Source organism: Megalobrama amblycephala, linkage group LG7 (assembly GCF_018812025.1).
Source record: "Megalobrama amblycephala isolate DHTTF-2021 linkage group LG7, ASM1881202v1, whole genome shotgun sequence".
NCBI classification, from domain to species: Eukaryota; Metazoa; Chordata; class Actinopteri; order Cypriniformes; family Xenocyprididae; genus Megalobrama; species Megalobrama amblycephala.
This window is the reverse complement of record NC_063050.1, coordinates 35310808-35325008: the sequence shown is the minus strand read 5'-3', so window position 1 is coordinate 35325008 and position 14201 is coordinate 35310808. Positions and strand designations below refer to the sequence as shown.

Below are 14201 nucleotides of genomic sequence, written 5' to 3'. Positions count from 1 at the left end.
GGGTTTCTCTGCAAATACGTAGAAGTCACCTTGTGATGTCAATTTGTCTTTACAGGACTGTGTAAGACTGTACAGAATACTGGGATGCTCTGGGAATGCAAATGGACAAAATCACAAAACGGTTACCAGAAACTGAGCACACTTTTCAGAAGAAAGAATTGTTTTGTTAGTCCATATTGAATAATTTCTTACTAAAGGTACCAACACACTAACATAACAATTTGTAATGATTTTTTTTTTTTTTCTTCAAATTTGTGGTGAATTTGTACAATCATGTTAATACATTTTTTAATGATCTACATGTGCGATTGTGAGGGTAAGTTTTAGGGGTGACGTTTTACCTAGAAATCGCATGTTTTTGTACAAGTTTGATCTTACAAATTCATAAGAAATCGACAACTCGTACAATACTTATAAATTCTCATAAGATACTGGATATAACATGTTAGCCTATGTATAAAATATGTGGCACAATTACATTTAGGCAGCGGCTATTTGCACTAAGTGCAATAGCAATAGATGCTATTTACAGTATAAGTGAAAATAGCATATTTTATTAGTGATAGATGCTGTTTATACTAAGTGCAAATAGTTGTAGATGCTATTCTCACTAAGTGAAAATAGCAATATATTCTATTTACACTAAGTGACAATAGCAGCATTGTCTTAGTGATATGCTATTTACACTAGGTGAAAATAGCGATAGATTCTATTTACACCATGTAAAAGTATCAGTTCTTTGCAATAAGAGTAAATAGTAATTAGATGCTATCTATACTTTATATTGGCAGATAATATTTGCACCTCAGTATTTTTGTACATTAACAGGATGCAATAATATCATAGAGTGTAAATGATTATATTCATTAACTATTAAATGGATGCCACCTTATTGGGAGAATAAAAACCCTCCCTACACCTTCCCCTAAGCCTACCTAATAAACACTTTTAATATTATAAACATTCATTTGCAGTTTATTTCCACTTTTAAAACATTATTTTCATTTTTATTAAAAATAAATGCATGCTCGGCAAAGGGCAGATTCGAACCTGCGTTGATTGCATTACAAGCCAGATATGCGAGCCTTACTCACTACTGTTGCGCCACAAGATGTTGAATTCCGTGCATTTTTTAAAAACTTGAGTGGCCCAACCAGACAGCGGAGCTAGTGTAAATAGCATTTGCCAACAAGTGACGCTATTTGCACTTAGTGTGAATAGACACTTTGTTACATTTATATATAAATGTGTTATTCAGTTGTTATTACAATGTATTAATCAATCATAAATTGACAAATAATTAAGAATATGAATGTTACAAACATTGTGATTACAATGTGATTAGTCACATTTTTCTTAAAACGTGACCATATGACTTGGATTCTTCGATAAGTGTTTGACCAGGAGATGCATTTATTAAGCCTGTTCTCTTATTGCACAATTGCTGACCTGATCCATGTGCAATGGCCATTTCTGGTGAGTACTGCTCATGCAAACCTTCCTGCCTTCCCCCACTGCCCTTCCTCCATGCGGTGTAACAACAAATCTCCTTTTCTGCTCCCTGCCTGAAACTATTGAGTCAACAAACGTCACTCCAGCAATGCTGTGGCTCACAGGAAAGAGGTGGGGTCTCCCTTTCAAAACTGGTGAGGAGCCAAAGGCAGATTTTTTTTTTTTTTCAGACAAGAACCACCTGTTAAAATCCAGACAAGACAAAAAAGGGATGTTTAAAAGCTCTAAATGGAGGGTGGAGGAGAAGGGGTGCTAGCTTTCACATGTACATGACTGCACACAAGGGCCATAGTGTTAACTGAGAAGCTTTGAACTTTCTTTCTTCAGTACAGAAAATATTTATCTGCATTTAGAGCATTAGGTTAAATATCAGATGTCATTCAAATTTCTTTCTCACCAAAGTCTCACTTTCTTGTCTCACGGTGGTGAATTTAGCTGTATAAACTCAGTATCATGCTTCCTGTTTGTTAGACAAGAATTTGTTCACTTTTTAAGATCTAAGTGTGCAGTCCCCAAACCACTGTGTGCCAAAATAAGACCAAACGTGTAAATAAGGGCAAGGCTTCATAGAAGCTGACGCAGTGCTTCACCATCTGAAAGAAAAGAAAGACAGAGAGATTTTAGTAATTAGACAGAATAGTAAGAAATTTTGGTTTACGTCTTACAATAATTATTTCTCTTTTCCTGTTTCCAATTGGTATGCTTTGTGTCATTGAAACAGATGGTGAGTGGAGGTGTTTTCCCTCCCTCTGTGTCTGCTGGAGTGGGTGGACGGTGCAATCCAGTCCAGTGCTTCAGGGCAGCCAGTAAAGTGTGCACTATTGTGTGCGGCTGAAAAAAAAGAAAGAGAGCAAAAAGGGAGGGGGAAGAAAAGAAACTCAGTCCCTTTGTGTGTAGAGGACCCAGCAGGAAAGCGATTTTGCAATTACTTCAGCTTGCCGGCAAAGCAAGCTTGGTTCCTCTGATCTGCACACACTTGTACACTGGACTGTCTCACTCTGCTCACCGTCTATACAAGCACATACAAGAGTGAGCGTGTGTTTATGGGCTGCGTCTGGACGCGCTTCGAGAGCCAACAGCAACGCAGGGTTTCTGCCCCTGATGATGAAAGCAGACGTCAGACTAGCCCATGAATATTGATGCGGAGGTAGTCTGTTTCATAGACGGAACAGAAGGAAGCAAGATGGCTGCCCTTTAGGATTTGTTTAAGAGGAGACCTAGACGGTTTGTTGGAATTCTACAAAGTGGAGGGACTTAAAACAAGGTGAGACAGTTTTTCTGTTCTTGCCTTTTTTCCTCTGTCCCCCAGGGTCTCTTTAATGGCGTCCAGCTTTTGTTTAGCATTGTACTGTCCTCTTTAAATTCCGTGAACTGACATAATAATGAAAGGATATTAGATAAAGCTTCACCAACATGGCTGACGTTTTCTGTCTCTCTTTCTCCCTCCCTCCCTCTCTCTGTTTTTTTTTTTTTTTTTTTTTTTTGGCTTGTGGAGACAGTATTTCAAGCATTTCAATCTCATTTGTTTTCATTATTATTATTATTTTTTAATCTAAGATGTTGTGTAGATGACAGCTTTGGGAATGTGCCTGCTTTGAAAAATGGTGATCTTTGTGAGGCTGTTGGCCAGTTCTTCTTCAAGCATTATTTGCCAATGAATCTCCTGTGCTGAGAGCAAGATTAAACAGTCATACTACTAACAAAATTATCTTATCTCTTCAGTGTCCACCGGCATTATTGGACATCTGTATGTAGATACAAGAAAGGGGTGTTTTAGGTGGTGAAAACAATGTTTTTTTTCAATATTTATTCCAAAAACCTTCATGTAAATGTGCCAAAGATTTTTTTTTTTAATCTGACAAAGTTATTTTTGCTACATTTCCTTCATTTGTTGTATGCTTTGAATGTGGGAGTTTGGCCAAGAATAGTGGAGCTCCTTGCTTTCATTGCATTCATCAGTGAATGACAAGCAGACACAAAGACTAGCACAGTCCCGAGGTCTAAAAAAAAACAAAAAAACAGAAGCGTAGTGGTGGAAGCCCACAAGGTCAGAAGCTTTAAAAGAACTGAAACCCTACCCCATAGAACCATTAGCTGAGGGCCACCGGAGAGCGGAATTTTTTGCATTGACTGACATTAATAGGATTTCCATTGTTAATTTGTACACAAAAGTCTGTAAATTTTAAGCTTACACATGAATTTTTGCTCCTATATTCAATAGGAGCAAAAATGTTTTAATTATATATAGAGAACAGTTTAATGTCCATGCTGAATTTTATTTATTTTCCTTTAAAATATTATGCACTGCACAGATGGGCTACAGTCACCTGGAACATATCTGCATATGTTTGACTTTAAGCTATAGATTACTGAAATTCCATACTGAGCAAAGAAAAAGTCAAATGCATGAATAACTTTGGCCACTGTATTAATAAAGCCAACTTTCAGCTGAAAATATCCAAGTCTTAATGTTTTAGATGCATTTTGATTTCATAGTTGCTTTCGACACGTAAAAATCGAATGTATTAATTTAAATAAAATGTAACAAAATGCTACAGTATCTGTACTAATGAATTGCAAATGCCACCTTTGCTTAACTGATTTTAACAGCCCTATTAGGATTTGCATCATAATTGGCTGCTGTAATAATACAGATAATAGTCCTGCCCCCTTATTTTGTGTATTTAGCTTGTGTATTCTAACATTCTGTTTGGATGAGAAGTGTGGAAGTTAGTCCATGCCTGCAAGGGGATGCTTTATGGAGTGTTGTCATTAAACGTGATAGAGAGGTGGTGCAAATGCTAATGTAACTACAATGAAGGGATCTGGAGAGGGTCGAGGGCCATCATGTCTTACTGTTACTGTTGAAGCTCCATCTCCAACTTTAAGCTTAGAATTGATAATCCCTTGGTAATATGGCATATATATCGTAGTACATCACTCAATAAGCATAATTCTACTTTAATACAATTGTAACTGTTGCATCTCCATTGCATGACATTATATTTAGTACTGAGAATACACAACACTAACAACAATAGCTGGAACTAAACTGGAAGTACAGTCAGACACTTTTTCCTTGATAAGAATGTTTGGATCAAGATACAGAACAATCATGTACTTCTGTTTGTGACATGGTGGATCTTTGCATGATAATTTTTTTGTGTGGCATAGACTCAAAATAATTCTTTAGAAAAAAATGTTAATTTGGTTGAATTCATGAGTGAAAACAAAAACATTTGTGTTCTAGAGAATTTGTGATGGTGTTGTTGAAAACTGCAGGATTGACAATTTTTAAAAGAAACAGTAAGGACAATGAGCATTCAGGCAGAAATCGAGATTTATATTGCCCCTATCATAAGCATCTTTTTTTTTTTTTTTTTTTTTGCTATGGCTTGGTGTTTATAAAATCATAATTCAGGACAGTTTCCTCTCAAAAGACACTTTATTGCCTCTACTTGCAATGAAAATTTAGATTTTTATATTAGGCATTTGCAGTATTTTTATTTGTGGGATTTATTAAAAATGGTATATATACTTTATATCAGTTACCATAGCCCTTGGTCCAAAACATTTTCTAGCCTGTATAGTAATTTATTAGTTGTCCTAGTTGACAGCTTATAGCTTGTATTGCACTTTATTTAGCAATTAGCTTGTATTGCACTTTATTTAGCAATACTTTAAGCACTTTTGGTGTAAATTTACACAATAGTTCTGATTGTTGGCATTTATATGACACCATTTACACCTTTGTCTTATTCTTCGATGCAGTTATTTGATGTTCAATGTGAGCCAGCAAACTGAGGTAAATTTCAGGATATTAGAACATGTATTGTTTTGAAAGTTTAATCTTGGACTGAATTTGCAAGGGCATGAATTGGAGAGCACACTCCACGTGCGTAAGCGCACATGGTTGCTCTGTTTACAAACACCAACGTACAACCCAGTCACAGGGCTAGGTAGGGAAGTGTACTAGGCCTAGGCTAGCCAAGGAGGTCACTGGAAAGCAGGTCATTGACTATGCCAATTTAGACCCTTTCCAGAACATCTGTATTTAAAAAGCTTTAGCTAAATTAAACTCATGGCACATTGTTTGCATTTTTTCTGCCATCTTCAGTTCTTTGAAAACTACAAATGTCTTGTGGTTAAAGGAGTTGGCTGAATATCTTTGTAAACCTCAGGGAATCCCTAAAAATGTTTTTTTAATTTCATGATCTTTTAAAATAAAGTAATAGAGACTGGTATTGTACTTCTGAGAAAGCCAAATGTTAATTTCCTCTGAGGTGAACGAAGTGATGATGCATTTATAAATGTGTTTCCAGCTGTGCAGATTCAAAGAAAATCTGATTGGTTTCAGAAAACTGTGGTTCATAACAGAAACGCTTGATGGTTTTCCCCTTTCAAAATCAAAGATTTAGAAAAAAATGTATGCCATACGCTAATTTCAAAAGACAGTGATGTCATTTCGAGGTTGTAGGGGGATTTTGCCTAAGAATTGCTCAGAACTGCACACTAATCACAAACAGGCTGCTCATGAGCCCAGAAGCCACAGTGCAACAAGGCCACAGAGTCAAGAAATCCTTCTCATAAAATACTTCACAAGAGTGTTTTCAATACTTGATAAACTGAAAATGAGTAAAAGGGGTTTATCATTAACATGTACAGTCATTGGTTGGCACGCCAAAAGTGACCTAGTTGACAGCAGATTTAACAAAGAGACAACTGGATCTCAAAGTCATTCAAGACCATAAACTACCCATAAGCCTTGCATGACATTATCCCATTTCTAGAGGTTAAAGATGACTAGGGGTCAAATTTGGATCATACAGAGAGTGTAGCCAATGTAGCCAAATACTTTTTATATGGTGTATCATGTGTGTTTGTGTCAGAGACCTTGTCTGTGCATTGCATTTCCATCAGTAGAAAATAATGGCATAGCAGTGGTCGCTGAAGACTGTTTTGTGAATAATAAATGGGAGGATATTCCAAGCGAACATCAAATATAGAGCACATGCTTTTTCAGGAAATTCAAAGTGTAAATTACATAATTATAATTATTTATTTATTTATTAGCGCTTTGTGCAGAACATGCTGTTGCACATTTACAAAGAATAGTGCCTTGCAACCCCCAAGCCCTGAGCAATCAAAAGGTGACAAAGGCAAGATAAAAGTAATATTTAAATTTCTAGGTAAGACAAAGGAGTATCATTGGGATGAAAAAAGATATAAAAATGGCTAAAATTCAATTACAAATTTACTAATTAAACTGATTAAATATATCATTGAATTCTGAGGAATAATTACATGGCCAGAACAGGATTAGCAATATCTTTAATATCTCATGCCATTACTTGTGACTTTTTTTCTGAACCACCAAAACATCGATATTGTGACAATCATGCCTCAGTTCAGATGATTATGTGAACACATTGACACAAAACACAGAAGTGTGTTTAACTGCAGTATGTTTTATTTTAAATTGTAATTGTAATAGTATTACTATTATACTTTTATTTAGATAAATCTGAGGCCCTATACATTTGATGAAACTTTGCAAAATCTCCAAAATTCCTCTTGTGAATTTTGTTATTTTTGGTACAGAAGATTAGAGCTTTGGAACCTTAATGGACATGGGGGATAATAAGGTGATAAAATATTTCATAGATATTAAGGAGGTAACCAGTGTAGAAAAGATAAGGTAAAAGTTTGAATTTAGTTATAAACGTATAACCTTTCTGCAGCATGAATAGAGGGAATGTTTCATAACTTAGTGATATATCTGAGAAGAATGCTTTTCTAGAGACACTGGAATTTAACTTTCAAATGACAGATTCAACATGACACACGCTCTTAATTGTAGGGCATGACATAACAGTAAAACCGTTTAGACACAAACTGTAGTCAAACAACTTATACAAATGTTTGATCTAGCAACACTATAAACTAAGGCATTATAAGGCTTTAAGACATTATAAACATAACATTATGACTTTCTGTAAAGCTGCATAGAAACAATGTGTATTGTGAAGCACTATATAAATATATGACATTAAGCGTATTTGTATTACGTATTCAGTCTATAGTCATGTATGGCCCTATTTTAACGATCTAAGCGCATGTTCTAAAGCACACGGTGCAAGTGCCATTTTTGCTAGTTTAACAATGGGAAAAATGGTTGGCGTGCCCGGCGTATGGTCTAAAAGGCTTGTCCCTATTCTCTTAATGAGTAATGAGTGCTTCTCTAGCAAGGAAAAGGTTCTGATCATGCGCGAGGTTAAAGCACGCGAGCAGACCATCTATGGGACAAGCAGGATTCCACCAAAGCATTTTTATCTTTATGCACACAATAATAATCTTTTACATTGTAATCCTTTTATTTTTAATATTTAGCATGCTTATGTGCTGCTGTGCATCCCTGTGTATGTAATAAGCAGAGTGTACACGCGTTGTGCACCTGCCTATAGGCACATATTATTAACGTGCTCTTTAAGAGGGGGGGTGTAATGCTATTTCATGCATTCTAACTTATTTACACTGTTAAAGAGTTGCATTCTCATGCTAAACGTAGCCAAAGTTTCAAAACACGAGTTGGACGTATAACGGAGTATTTCTATGCCAGATCCACTACTTTAGGTTTCGGTACAGGAAACAGAGAGTTTTTTTCGGGTGTCCTGTATGACGTCAAAAGAGAGCGGAATTCCTAGTATAGGCACTTCTCCCTGATAAGCGTGCACACACACATCACCCAGAGCAAGAGCAAGAGCACGGCCATCAACATGCTTCATTCGGGATACGGAAGCCGAGAGATTTTCAACAATGGCTGTGTCCAATTCAGGGGTTGTACCCTTTTAAGGCTGCATACATCATAGAGGCAGTCTCATTTAAGAAAAATAACCATTAGATTGCAACGTAAGAAAGAAATTACAGTATTTTACACCTCACAATGAATATCAGTCAATTTTATTACAGTTACTTTTCTTAAATAAGACATCCTCTGAAATGAGATGCAGCTCCTGTATACAAAGGAGTGTGTTTTTGGTTGTGAGGGAAAGATTACCTTTTTCGGCTTCCCAAAGAACCCAGTGTTAAGGGAACAGAAGATGAAGTTTGTTTTTCCGGGGCAGCAACAGAGTTGTGCACGTATGTTTGTTTGTTCCCGGGAATTCGATGATGAATACTTTGTAAACAAGTCCCAGATCAGCACTGGATTTGCAGATCGGGGGCGGTGAGTAAAGCTGCATCAGATGTCTGTGTTTTGTTGGCAATCGGCGCGCAAGTGCATATAACGTAAACAACACAAACGTTTTTGTTCCCTTTTTATTTATAAAGATGTTGCAGCTAGCATGCGATCTCTACGAAGAAGCTGCGCACGCTCGTGACTCTTTAGCTCCGCCCACAGCACTGACGGCAGACACGTCTCCAGGATCTCAGCTTTTTTTGGAAAGACTCAGTTTAGCGCATCTATCTTTTATAAATATGACAAAACTAAAGACTTTTCGGAGATATGAAGGGTGCATTGTACTCTATATGTACTCAAGATTAACATGAGATTGGCCCCCCCCCCCCCTCAAAATAACAACAACAAAAAAAAACTATTGCGCCATTGACTTTAGACCAGGTTTCAGTTGGTCAGTGGCGCGGTCTATTTCAGTTGCCTCAAAATAGCAACACACCTCGTTTTCAGACCAGCACGCCCATGGGTGCACAAATGGGTGAAAATGCATTTGCTATTTAAACGTGAAGCAGGGCATGAAAATGATAACTGCATCGGGCTGAAACTAGCAAAAAATACTTTTATGATACACTCTGGTGTATGATAGGGCCCATAGTGTTTCTTTATAAAGTGACATTGCCAACTACTGGCTTGACATGCATAATACAGAATTTTTAGTCATTTTTGCAGATCTGTGTGAACACGGATCATTATGACAAAGTTGCCATCTGTACATGAAAAACGCAAAGGAAAAACTTTTTTTAGTACATAGTTGTCGTGTAAACATACCCTTAGTTTACTTTCATCTGTGCTCTATTAATTAAGTCCTAGGTACTTTTTCTTTCCAGTGTAGGTAGCAATATTGACAGTAAAGAAAAGGGTGCATCCTAACCTTCTCGCTGACCATTAGGGCTCCATCATCCTTCCAAATACAAAGAAAGTGAGGTTTTCAGGTTTGGTCCTATAAATATACCAGACAGTCAGGTCGACTTAGTTTATTTGCTGGGTTTGCATGAGGATTTTTAATATAAACTGAATTAGATGAATCAGTAATCAAAGTGAAGATATGCTGAGTATATTTACCCACTCCTGAGTGCCTTGGCAGTTTTCTGCAGACTATGGCTGTTGTCTCTTACCTATTTCAGTTAGTAATGAATCAAAGATTTCATTGCTCATACCATAAAAAGAACAGGTGAAATGATAATCTTCATCTCCGGAAAAGTATGCTGTTCATGAGACTGTAGAAGTCTCTGTTCAGGATCTCCAGTTGAACTCTGATGTCACTGACTGCCAAGATGCTATTGGAACTCCTCAAGAATGCGAGCACCTGAAAAGAATTGTGACATTACCTTTTGCCAAAGTGATATACATTTGGTATTACACTGAGGTTTAAAAAAAGATGAAACCCAATTGCAGCTAGCTGAAGTACTCCCATCCCAGTTCTGTATACGTGGTTTGGCTCAGGCAATGTGCATATATAAATCAGTGCTAACCAAAATATATAGGAGAACCTGTGTCAGGATTTACAATGGGACATTTTATGAACTAAATCTTAAATACAAAAAAAAAGCAGACTTAAAAAAAATGTCATACACATGGCAAGCTCAAACATCTTATCTATAAGATTCAGAAGCTTATTTTTTATTCTTGACCTTGCCACAAGCATGTGCCTTTGTTTACCTTTGTTTTGTAACTCTGAGCATATTTTCTTCACAGCAGTTGAGGACCCCAGTCCAGATATAAGAGTTACATTGAAAGTAAAGAGATGGCTAGGGCTTCTTAACTTTCATGCAATGGCAGTAAATAAAACTCTGTCACATACCCATAAACGAGAGCTGATCCCACCATAATCAATGTGCTTAGCACGTGTTCACTCTTTTGCATTTTCTCTATCTCTGTCTCTATATCTGTGTCAGTCAGTCATGCTTGGTTAATGTTTAGAGCAGATGGCCATGCAGCACCAATATAATGATCACCATGGCTACCACACTCTCTAAAAGAAATTTGCTTTGCAGTCGGCACAGTTCATCAAATTAGTCAGATATATTGACTGGTGCAGACACAAAGAAATGGGGTGGAGGGTGAGGATGGATTTTTTATTTTTTTTCAATGCAGTATAACTTTATTCAGTTATGAAGTTTTTCAAAACAAAAGACATTGGGATGGAATTTACTGTATTATCTTTTTTTTCTTATCTTAAAATGTAAATAAATGTGCAACAACCTAAACACAACTTAACAATGTATTGTTTTGACAATTTAATGTTTAGTATGTTAATGTTTATGTTCTACCAGCTGTAGCAGCTGATGGGGTGGAGTACATGATATACGCTAAACTAGAAGCCGCTCCATCAAAACAAAAATCAGATGCTAATTTCTGAAAACAATTTTTAAACGCAGACAGTGACTTATACAATGCTGTAGAATCTCTATAACAAAATTATAATGTAACAGGTAATATAATATAATATATAATCTGTAATACAACAGGAAAGTGAAATACCACATCGTAAGAAATGTTTCCATCATTATATCATATTTGTTTTAGTTCAATTTCTGTGTGAACTTGATTATGTGATATGAGTTTATGGGTTTTCATATTTTCAACTTGAATTTCTTTGCTATAATCAAAGTGGTTGAAACGAGCAATGAACTTATCACTGCAAATTGTCAATTTGGCACCACTTCGATTTTTATTAAAAGTTTAAGGCAGCACTTAAGTTTTTAAGTTTAGTGGGGGTTTTTTTGTCTAACACAACAGAATCAGTGGTTGTATCAATGCAGGTCATACAAAGACGGTTTGGCATGAACGAGACACAAAAACTTGATTGCAAATTGTTTCAGCAGAGCCACATCTGCCTTCTATTAGTAACAAAGGACAATGGCAGGTCCAACACAGACCTGATTCTTCAGAGGGGACATAGTTGTGGGTGAAATTACAAACAGAAGAGTATATCTGCCTAGCATTTGAAGTAATCTACCTCTCCTCAAATCCTCTCCCACAAAGAGGATTTAAAATGTCATTGAGGATGAACAATGAGTTCACAGACGAGGAAAAATGAAGCAACTTTAAAGACATACAACTTCTGTTTTATCTGTTTTGTTTACTATTCAATTGTTCAAAAGAAATCTGATTAAAATCAGAATGTGATACACATGATCAATACATTGCAAAACAAATATATCAGAGCTCTCCCAAACAGACTCTGAGGCATGTCTCATACCTTCCCCCGTACACATGCTGACTCTATAAATACCCGTTTATTTCAAAGGGGTTCTTTCCTCTTTGTTTCCATTCTTATGCTTATGTCTTCTGGCTTCTTATAGAAAATGACGAAATGCCATGGATGTTGGTGGAACCATTAAAGCAGGCTGTGGTGTTAAGAGCCCAAGTTTTTTTTTAAAAAAGAAAAGTTTGTTAGGTTTAATGATTTTGTTTCATGAGTAATAGTGCTGATGTGTTGAATGGAGTTTTTTAGTGCTGATGTGTTGAATGGAGTCACACACATACTCCAGTGGCAGTGTGACACTTGAAAAGGAAAGACACACTGATCCTGATTATGTTAACTGGCTTGCGGTTTCTTTTGTTACTTTTTATATCAATTTGGAAAATGTTTTCAAGTCAAAGTTGTAAATCAATGCCAATAGAAGTTGACTGTGAAACCTGTCATTCTTGTTGAGCTTGTTTCCTTGTATGTGTGTCAGGGGAAAATGTGGCATGGTTAACGCTCAGAGGAGAAGAGTGAGAAAGACATTTTTACAACCCTGCATGCGTGACATTTAAAGCACACTTGCGCATGAGCTGTATGATCAAATTACAGTGGGAGGAACCAAGGAATGAAGTTTCACTCAAGAGCACAACTACAGCCAAACACCCAGCAGCAGTATGTTTACTAATGCTCAGATCCACAACAGATCCACATGACGTTATCCAATTCAATACTAGAATATCCAAGCAAGTTACGTTTTAAAATATAAAAAATGGGTTTTGTTTTCTTTAGCTATTTATCCATTAATTATTTGGAACTTCAAAAAAAAAAAAAAGTCCTCATTCCATCTGAACTGTGCCACCTAATGTTTGATTCTTGACCATAAAAATGGGGGGGGGGGGGGGGGGAGAAGAAGCAACATATCCAACTGAATTGTCAAGTTTCAGGATTACTATAGGCTTTTACAATCAAGCCTCTGACTGTTTATCTGAGATCATGTCTGAAACATGAACAGCACAACTCCTGTCTCTTGTCTTAACACAGAAACACACTGACACGAAGTAGTGCACCACATATTTTTTTTTTAAATACTTAACCCTAGCACTAACCCAAACCATAATCTCAAAGAAATCCTTTAAAGCATCATCATAATAATAATTCACTTGTTTGTCCGTATACCACTGTTAAACCATTAAAGACAGAAACTCACTCCCCACTGACCGTATATTTCAACCACAATCCCTGAGGCTAAGGAACTGTTAAATTAATTAATAATAAATATCGTTGCTGTTGTACCTCTGTGTATTTTTTTTGTTTGTTTGTGTTTGTTTTTTTGTATTGGTTCTGCAACTAAAGCACTGATCAGTTGTATACACTAATTTATTACAGTCAGAGATCAAAACAGTTTGAGCTCTTGTGAGACAGAGATAGAGAGAGAGAATGAAAAGAAGGAAACTAAAAAAAAAAAAACAGGATAGACAACAAACTGAATTCAAAGCCACTCCTAGTTGTCTAGAGACAACATAAAAAATATATAAGGATTTTTGTTTGTTTTGTGTTTTTATGTTATATAAAAGCATGAGACTCACTGAGGCACTAAGGTGCTGGACTGTCCACAGTTCTTATAAAATATATCATTTAAATTTAAGTAAGGTATTATTCTTCCTGTTTTACGTATATGTATGGATACAGCCAATGCAAAACCATTGTCTGAAAGTTTAGTGCATATACAGACAGCTTTCAGCTGGGATCTCGTGCTTTGTCAGTCTTGCTCAGAGAGATTTTTTGTGTTGTTTTCAGTGTGGGCTTATCCAACTGTGGCAAGCTGTTTGGGCTGTTCTCAGCTGTTGGGAAACTCTGAAATGGATCTGGAATGGAGCCATATTCAGTCTTCAATGAGCATACCATTCACAATCTCCCCCTTTCCAGAGATGATGATAAATGCAGCCAGTAATATATCATAGGCCAAGTCACAGAAGAGTATTTTCCATAAACAACAAAAAGCCACTTTCCAGTTGTGATCGGAAATAAAAAAGACCAGTTGTTATTCAACAACACAACTCTTCCCTTGAGTTTTTCCGGTAGGGTGGCACAATATTGGAAAAAAAACTTTGTGATGTTTTGATTTTCTTATATATTATTATATATTAGGCTGTCACTTTAAGACCTAATGCACAGAAACAATGATATGCATCCATGTTCTTTCTCAATTGTTTACATTCACTTAAGACACAAGTGGGCTGTGTTTATGAGAATATTCGCCGAGAT

General features: G+C 36.4%; 1 protein-coding gene across 2 annotated transcripts in view; it reads left to right on the top strand.

Moving 5' to 3' along the window:
* Positions 1–2237: 2237 nt before the first annotated feature.
* Positions 2238–14201, top strand: part of tet2 (tet methylcytosine dioxygenase 2) — a 30808-nt gene continuing 18844 nt past the window's right edge. The window contains exons 1-2 of one of the 2 annotated variants that reach the window (XM_048197211.1): positions 2238–2776; positions 13734–14014. The gene's annotated coding sequence lies outside the window, so the exon portion shown is untranslated. The remainder of the gene's footprint in view (positions 2777–13733; positions 14015–14201) is intronic. The other variant, XM_048197210.1, reaches the window with a different exon arrangement.